We start from the raw sequence: 8108 nt of genomic DNA, 5'->3' as shown, positions 1-8108 counted from the left end.
AGGCTGGAGCCTGGAGAGAGCTTCGCAGCTTGTCACAGCAGTACAGTAAAAGAGAGAGCTCAGACTAGTGAGTCAGGGGGTCTCAGTTGTACCCCAGTTCCAGGTGGCATCCAAGGGGGAAACTGTCACACTGAGCTTCACTTTTTATTACAGTCAAGCATCAAATTTTACATACATGCTATATGGTATGTACTGGAAAATGCAGCTGATATGCCATAACTGAGTTTTTACCTAATAAATTCAGTAGCATCCTATTAAACTCGATCCATTAACACTGGTGTTGATGTCTATCACAGCATACTGCTATCACGTAGTATTTTTGTGTTTCTGCTGCATAAACACAGATGGAGGATGAAGAAATGGTAAGGAGAAAGATCTTGGGCCAAATTCTCTGCTAGTGTAACTCTCCTAACTTATATTTGCAAAGAATTTGGCCTCTTTATAATTAATATGGAGCTTTGGAGATACCTGGAGTTTTGGAATGAGAAATTCACAGCATTAGATTTACTTACACTGCCAGGCTGCACAGAGTTGCCATCAGCTGATTTTTGCTTCTGTTGACCAATGAAGGACATCTTCCCACAAGTGCAGAGAGTGACTTCCCTCAATGTCACCAAGAGCTAATTTTGAAAGGATTTCTTTGCATCTTGTGCAAAAGTGATGAGTACCCCCTTCAGCTGGTAAAGAGAAACAAAGGATCAATAAATGCTCAATGTACTAATGGGTTGAGATTCTTCTTAGGCCTTTGTACCAACCCAGCCAAACTGGAAGCTAGAACTTCTTAATCAAAATATGAATAGATTTTAAAAGAGTATTTCCACAACAAAATATCAATTTTAAATCTTCTACTTCAAACATGTTTTCTTGCAACCACATTCTAAATTCTAATATTCAAAAAATGACAATGTAAAGATATATTTCCTCTTCCTAACCTTTCAATAGTTATCTTAACACTGAAAGGTTGATATATTTCTAACTGGAAGATTCAAAAAAAGCAGCACTCAACTGAAGAGAAGGGATTTATGAAACTGCTTTCCAGAGGAAGATAGATTTGACTAAATAATTAAGAGATCATTTTTATTTATTAAGCTACAGAAATGTAATACTTATACAAATTTGTCCATCATATATATACCATAACATTTCAGGGTTTTAAGAAAGTGGACAGTGGCTTTTCTTGGTTTGGTTGTTTGGTCTGATAGAGTCTGGACCCCAATCCTGCCTCTTCAGCCCACCTCTAGTGAATTATTTTTGGATAGTTTAAATGATACTGTAAAAAAAAATAGCATACTGCAACTACTACTGAGTACAAAACTAGAGTGAAAATCAGAGAAAAGTTTGACCCTAAATTGCTGTCTAGTACGTTTCACAAAAGTTCACTTTTAAAACATAAAATACTTACCATTCCAGTCCACAATTTTGCCATGATTATGAAAAAAGTTCCATAACAACAAACTGCAAAGAACTGGTTGGACTTGCACAGAGAGGACATGGTTTTCATCTCAACAGTTCCCAGGAAATGCTAGAGCAATGTCTGAAAGGAACATGTTATGCTGCTAAATGGGCAGCAGCAACCTTACAAGATATGAGCGGGCCACCATAAACACAGTATCTGCCAGCTGCCAGAAACCAATGGGGAATTTCTCATTAAGAAAAACACAAAAAAGGGCCACATTCTTCTTTTCAGACTGAAAATTAAAGACAGATGAAGAGTACAGTAACTGATTTAGTTATGCTGGTTTGAATGAGGTTGGCTGGATTGAAAAATAGGCACCGCAAAACACAGGGTTATATTTCAGAGGCTGGAGCATAGGTTGTAATTTTTTCTGTGGCCTACCCATTTCACACATTTCCAAAAGTATCACTTCCATCAGTATTTCGTCCAGGAAGACACGGTTGCTGGTTTAAAGGGCCTACAGCAGCGATACTCAGACTGCGACTCCCAAGTGGCTCTTTAATGTGTCTCCTGCAGCTCTTTGCAGCACATGATATTAAACCAGTGTGTGATTTCATTATTAAGCACTCGAAGTTATTAACCAATCAGGATGCTTTTACTATGTTATTACCCAATGAAGTTATCAATGTGCACTAAGTTGTTAACTTATTTGCTGTGGGAATAGTACACACATGTACAAAGACACACAAAATATTTCCCGTCATACTGTTTAAATATGAATAGTACTGTAGTAAATGAAACAATGAATTCACACTACTGTGGCTCTTTTGGGTAATGTTGATCACTAGTTTGGCTCCTGAACCACTGACGTCCGAGTATCACTGATCTATAGGTAACTATGGTATATTAAGGTGGACCCTGCTGGGTTTTGGGAAATTCGCATTTCTGTTTCCAACCCTCTCATTCCTGATTCACATAAAGCATTTTAATCCTTAATTAAAAAAAAAACAAAATCAAAATGAAGATATCAAGGAAAAGTAAGCAAGGGCCCAATGCAGACAACATTCATTGTGTTTCCCACCGCTGTAGGGCTCTATTATACCTAAGAGACACAGTGAGCAAAGGAAAAGATGGACACCACCTAAGCGGCAGACAGTACTCCTGGTAGCGAGAAACAGATAGAGACTTGTGTGGGGATGTGTTCATGGGCAGTTGCAGCTACATCCACTGTAGCCTTTCAGCTCAGATGTGCCTCCTCTCAGTGGGGGGTGAGCACAGGCAAGCACTCCCTGCCCTGTATTTGTGGAGTGCAGGTAGTCACTTCACAGCTGCTTTCTATATGGGGGGTGCTGCCTGCTAGCTCATTAGCTGAAGAGAAAACCCTAAGCTGACCCATACTAATAGAACAGAACATAGATATCAAATTGGAACCGCTCTGCTGAACAGAAATTCTACCAGAGAAAACATATTTATGATGAGAGCTCCTCACCCATGTTCTGTTTACACTGGAGCAGCAAAGTCGTAACATCATCACGCAAGGGACCAGTGCTTTTTGAACCCGGAGAAGACATATGCACTTTATCAACAAGAGGAATAAAATTATCCCACTCAGAACAGTGATCCCTCTCTGACATAAAAATGATGAGTTTGCTTTAGTCTGCTGTATTTCACATTGATTAACACAAACCATTGTTCCATTCACATGGTACACAGTCTTTGTATTGCACTGAAAATAGTTTTCACTAAAACTGTTCAGAAAATGTTTTTTTCTCCCTGTCATGTTTTCAGGGGGAAAAAAAAAGAAAACTGAAATATTTCTATTCCAAATTATGGCGGCAGTGCCTCACACACCCATTCTCCTTTGCAGATCAGGCTGCCTAGCTGGATTACATTTCCAAATGAGGAAGTTTTTGTGAAAAATTTAATTTAGTCAAAAATCCAATTTTCTGTCAAAAAGCAGTTTCAACAGAAAAATTTGACCACTCCTACTTTTAACTACAAAAACCACTGGCTATTTTTTAGGTTTTTATATTTCCTGATATCTACTTCAAAACAATAAAACACATTATTTGAACTGAAATCAAAGGAGAGACTTGCCCTCCAAACAAGGAAAAAAGGCAACCCAACCGTTTAAGATGTTACAGGGAGTTTTTAAGAGGGAGCTCATTCAGACTGAATTTCAAGCAGAAGGATATTTTATTTATTTAAGAGAGACTCTGAGTTTAGTTTATCTGAGAATCATCTCTTACATTTTAGGGGTCTTATTCTCAGGATGCACAGGGGATTTACATAGTTACCATAACACAAGTACCTCAGATATTACAGTGATGAGCACATCACAAAGAGATGCATCAGTGCAGACCATACCATATTACACAGCTACTTGTCTTGTAGTTTTGCACTGCATTTTTTATCAGATCCTTATGGGAGATAAAACTGGGTCTACAAATACAATTACAAGAAAAAATCCTTATGAAACTGAGCAATCATACTCATAACAAGAACAAAATGATAAACGTAGAATATGTAGTAGGAAAAAAAACGAAGTCCAACGAGAGAACTGTAAAATTTAAAAAAAAACAAACGTTTATTTATTTATTTATTTATTTTTAAATAAAGGACTCTGCTAGGTGCAATTTTAAAACATATTTGAAACAAAAGGTTGATTGATTAAAGGGAGCTTCTCCTGGGAGCTGGATAGAACACTGAAATTTTCATTCTGTAAAAAATTCTGAAACTTGTATTTTTTCATTCAGAATTGGAATGAAAAAATCTGAAATTTTGTTTAGGGAAAAGTGAACATGAAATTTCACTTCAACCTTTCCAAAGTATTTCATATTATTATATTACATGGTTGCAGAAAAATTTTCACTTTTAGAATATTTTCATATGTTTAATTTTATTTTTATGTTGATATTATGTTTTTAAATTTAATTTTTTATTGTAATGGAACATTTCAATAATTTTTCATTGGAAATAGTCCACAAAATCAATACTTTTCAGCAGAACATTTCCATTTTGCCAAATCAGCATTTTCTGATGAAAAAAAGTTCTGTCAGAAAAATTTCGACCAGCTCTACTAAGCCCAGTCACTCCCCATTGCCTTCAAAAGGATTTAAAATTGTTCAGCAGCTACCAGGAGAACCTCAGCACTGTTAACGATCCCATGGAACTTTTATAAGAAGGGGTAGCATGGTGTCCTTAGACAAATTTCCTACCTCTTGACTGTTGTTGAGTATGGTATACCAGAAGTGGTTGCATTTCAGTGGTATTATCAATGCATAGTTCCTGGAACACTTTGTATCCATCTTAGCTACTTCTGTGGCCCCATCACCATAGTAACTAAGCACCTCCATCTTGAATGTATTTATCCTCACCCCACACCCATGAGGCAGGGAAGTATTTTACAGGTGGAGAACTGAGGCACAAAGAGGCTAAGTGAATTGCCCATGGTCCTACAGGAACCCTCTGGTGGAGCAGGCAGTTGAACTAGAGTCCTAGGCTATTGTCCCAACCACTGCACCATACTTCGCTTTCACTTTGTGATTCTGAAGAATGAAAACAACAAAAGGAAGAAACAAGTATTCTCCTGTTTTCAGGTTACCCCACTACAGAACTTTCTAAAGAGAAATCCACACTGAGCTGGTGATTGCAGAGAGAGTATTTATTTATTTTTACAAGAGAGAGTATTGTCCACCTTGTTAACTACATTGCTTCTCTGAATGTGGGTGCTTATCTGACATTGAAGTCAATGGGCATTTGAGGCAGAATGTGGCAATATGATTTGAAATGCAGTTGGAAGGTCGTTCTTACCTGTATTTTACAGCTTTACAATGAAACAAGAACTCACCTCTAGCCAGTTCCATGGTTCCTGCCAGTACTCTAGGAAACTCTTTTGAATCATTCTGAACAGTTGAAAATAAAGATTAATGAGGATGAGCCCCAGGAAAACAAGCTGGTAAAAAAAAAAAAAAAAAGCAATATATAACTTCCCAGGTGGACTGAAAAGCCGACAAATCATGCAAGAGCCACATCAGTCGTAACATTCTTCTGTTTGCACATACCAGAGAGAATTGCTAGTTGTTTCCTCAGAGAGCTGCTCTACCAAAATTGAATCAGATACTCAACATGCCAACTGAGAATAGCCATCTCTTCATCACCCTCCTATCACCTGTCTGCACCATGTCATATCCTCTTTCTCTCAGAACCAGTTTGTGATCCTGCCTTCTGCAGCAGTGAATGGACGGAAGGGGAATAAGACACACACCCACACTTGTGTGGCTTCCTCAAACCACTACTCTGGGTGAGGGGAGAGAGCAGGTTTTGCTAGGCCACTACTTTCCCCATGCAGATGTGTGTTGACTCCACTCACCCATCCAAACACGGTCAGTGCAGCTGAATAAGCATGGGGGAAGGAGAGATGAGGTAATCTGCATCTGGTATGGGGAAGCAGATTGCTTATCCCTTACTCCGGGGGAAACAATCAGAAGAATGGGGAGGGAGGCATGGCTGATGACCTGGTCACATCATCAAGTGAAAATGAGATTTTAAAGAAATTCTAAATCCAGCATGTACTCATCAAAAGATGCACTACACATAGTATGTTAAAAGATATTATTTTTACTCAATTTTAGAAATCTTTGAAGCAGATTAGCCTCTATAAATCAAAAGACAACAAACAAAAGCTTTTAAGGGAGTAAGAAGGTCTAAATCAAGAACAAAAATACTAACCCCTGAAGCCATGATGCAATAATCCAGAAGTGAGCTGTCTTGGTTGATACTGATGGACTCTATAAATGAGGATAGAATGATGCCCCCTGATGGTGGTATTTCAGCCAGCAGAGACACCATAGCGAAGAGGTTGGAGGCGGGGGGAGGGAAGAGAGGGCAAACTGTACTACTATTGCCCCAGTGCTTCTTTCTATCCAATAGTTTCTCTGTAAATTCAGTAGGCTTCACTCCTAAAGAGCAAAAATAATTATTACTCAAGGAAAATTATGATTGAGAAACCTTAAGACATTCAGAAAAAACACCTAACACTTTAGGCACTGCAGACTGCTTGTATGTTTCACTTCCCCTCTTCAATAGGAAAAGCCCTAATTTCAAATCCTGCAGGGCATATGGTATTGGACTTTGAAGTTTAGATATGTGAATATGTAGAAAAAATGTTACTGGTGCAGGACTGAATCTTCCCCATCCTGGTCCTAAACAGGGCTCATTTTATTTCATTTATTTTTTTCAGGGGAGAAGCTTGTAAAGGGGAATCCTGCACTTGGGAGGCAGACAAGTTTTTTAAATGGTAGATGTTTGAGGCGGCTCAGGTGGTTGGAATGTCACAGTAAGTCCCAAGGAGACTTATTAGTGCTTCTCTTATCAACCTGTCTGCTGCTGTTAGCAAAATGTTACTCAAAGGAGCAGAGAAAGGGCTAGTACCAAAGAAGCTGTTCAGTGAAACTGACAGCGTATCTTGTCTTTTCAAAGCTGACATCGATCCCCCGCCTTCATAACACTTCCTGACCATACTGATGGTACCTTCCAGCCTGCATCGCTCTCTTTGTCTCCACGTCCAATGTATTATAGTCTTCAGAAGCTTGAACAGTTGGGCTGTATTGAGGTTTACAGTCCTCAATGAACACTGAAAACTGGTGGGAACTTGCATGGACAATAGGGTAGAAAATATTAAAATGAATCCTCTTAAATTAGAAAAGGAAAAGTCCAGTTACATCATCTAGATCATTAACCTATCAATAAAGAACACACAGACCAAACAGAGGGTGTATTAGAGATTAGAATTAAACAAGTTCATTAAGTACCTGTCCTCACGTGTACTCAAAAATCCAGTCTCTCTTGCTTTATTGAAACTCTCAAAGGGAGTGTTGATTTAGAAAGTACAATGTGAATATGCAAGAAGGCTGGATATATGTCAGATGTCCTACAGTGAGCCAGCTAGGCACCTGCCAATGCCCTCATCCATAGGGAAGGATTTAATGGAGACATTGATCACGATCGGGCATTACAATCCCATGATACAAGTGCTGCACATTCTGGGACTACTTTAAGGTGTAGGGCTCAGCTCTGCTGACCCATTAATCTGCTCCTGCCCAATAAATATGCAAAATTACCTCTAACCTCACTGCAAATTTTGCCATTACCAACTCCATAGGAAGCAAGTGAACCTACCAAGAACTGAAGTTTATAGATGTTGTACGAATGTGGGCAAAGTATAGGAAGAATCCACAATTTAGCAACAGACTACTAAAGTAAAACTTACTTTCTGCAGCCCAGATCTGCCTGGACTTAGACTTCATTTACTCATGTGGCCAGAGCATAGTTGGTTAAGTCTGAACAACCCCACTTATTATTATATCAAAAGATAGCACTTTCTTACCACACATGCAGGATTGCTGGGAAATCTTAGTTATCTGAGGACAGAAGCACCAAATGGATAGCATTTTCATCCAGTTATATCAAACTAAGAATGAAGAAGCAATCTAAGCAACCAAAGAAAAGCTATTAATCAACTACAGAATCAGTAACAGTTCAGCATTTAACAGGTGGCAAGGTAAGTCACCCAAAGAGAGAAATGATGGTGGATTTAATTCACAGACTTCACCCAAGTTATTTTATCACTTTCTGCTGCACTTTCTTTTCTTCTCTTTTTGGTCTTGTCTATTTACAGTGTAAACTCTTCAAGGCAAGGACGGTTCATGTA

General features: G+C 38.6%; 1 non-coding gene across 1 annotated transcript; it reads right to left on the bottom strand.

Annotated features, from left to right (window-relative positions):
- Nucleotides 1–5248: 5248 nt before the first annotated feature.
- Nucleotides 5249–7085, bottom strand: LOC140905993 (uncharacterized). The gene is made up of 3 exons (XR_013635269.1): nucleotides 6830–7085; nucleotides 6128–6357; nucleotides 5249–5351 (listed from the first exon to the last, which is right to left on the bottom strand). It is a non-coding gene; the product is annotated as an uncharacterized LOC140905993 (transcript).
- Nucleotides 7086–8108: the final 1023 nt, after the last annotated feature.

The sequence above is a fragment of the Lepidochelys kempii genome, chromosome 2 (genome assembly GCF_965140285.1).
Source record: "Lepidochelys kempii isolate rLepKem1 chromosome 2, rLepKem1.hap1, whole genome shotgun sequence".
Classification (NCBI taxonomy): Eukaryota; Metazoa; Chordata; order Testudines; family Cheloniidae; genus Lepidochelys; species Lepidochelys kempii.
Note: the sequence above shows the minus strand (reverse complement) of the source record. Positions and strands in the feature narration are given on the sequence as shown.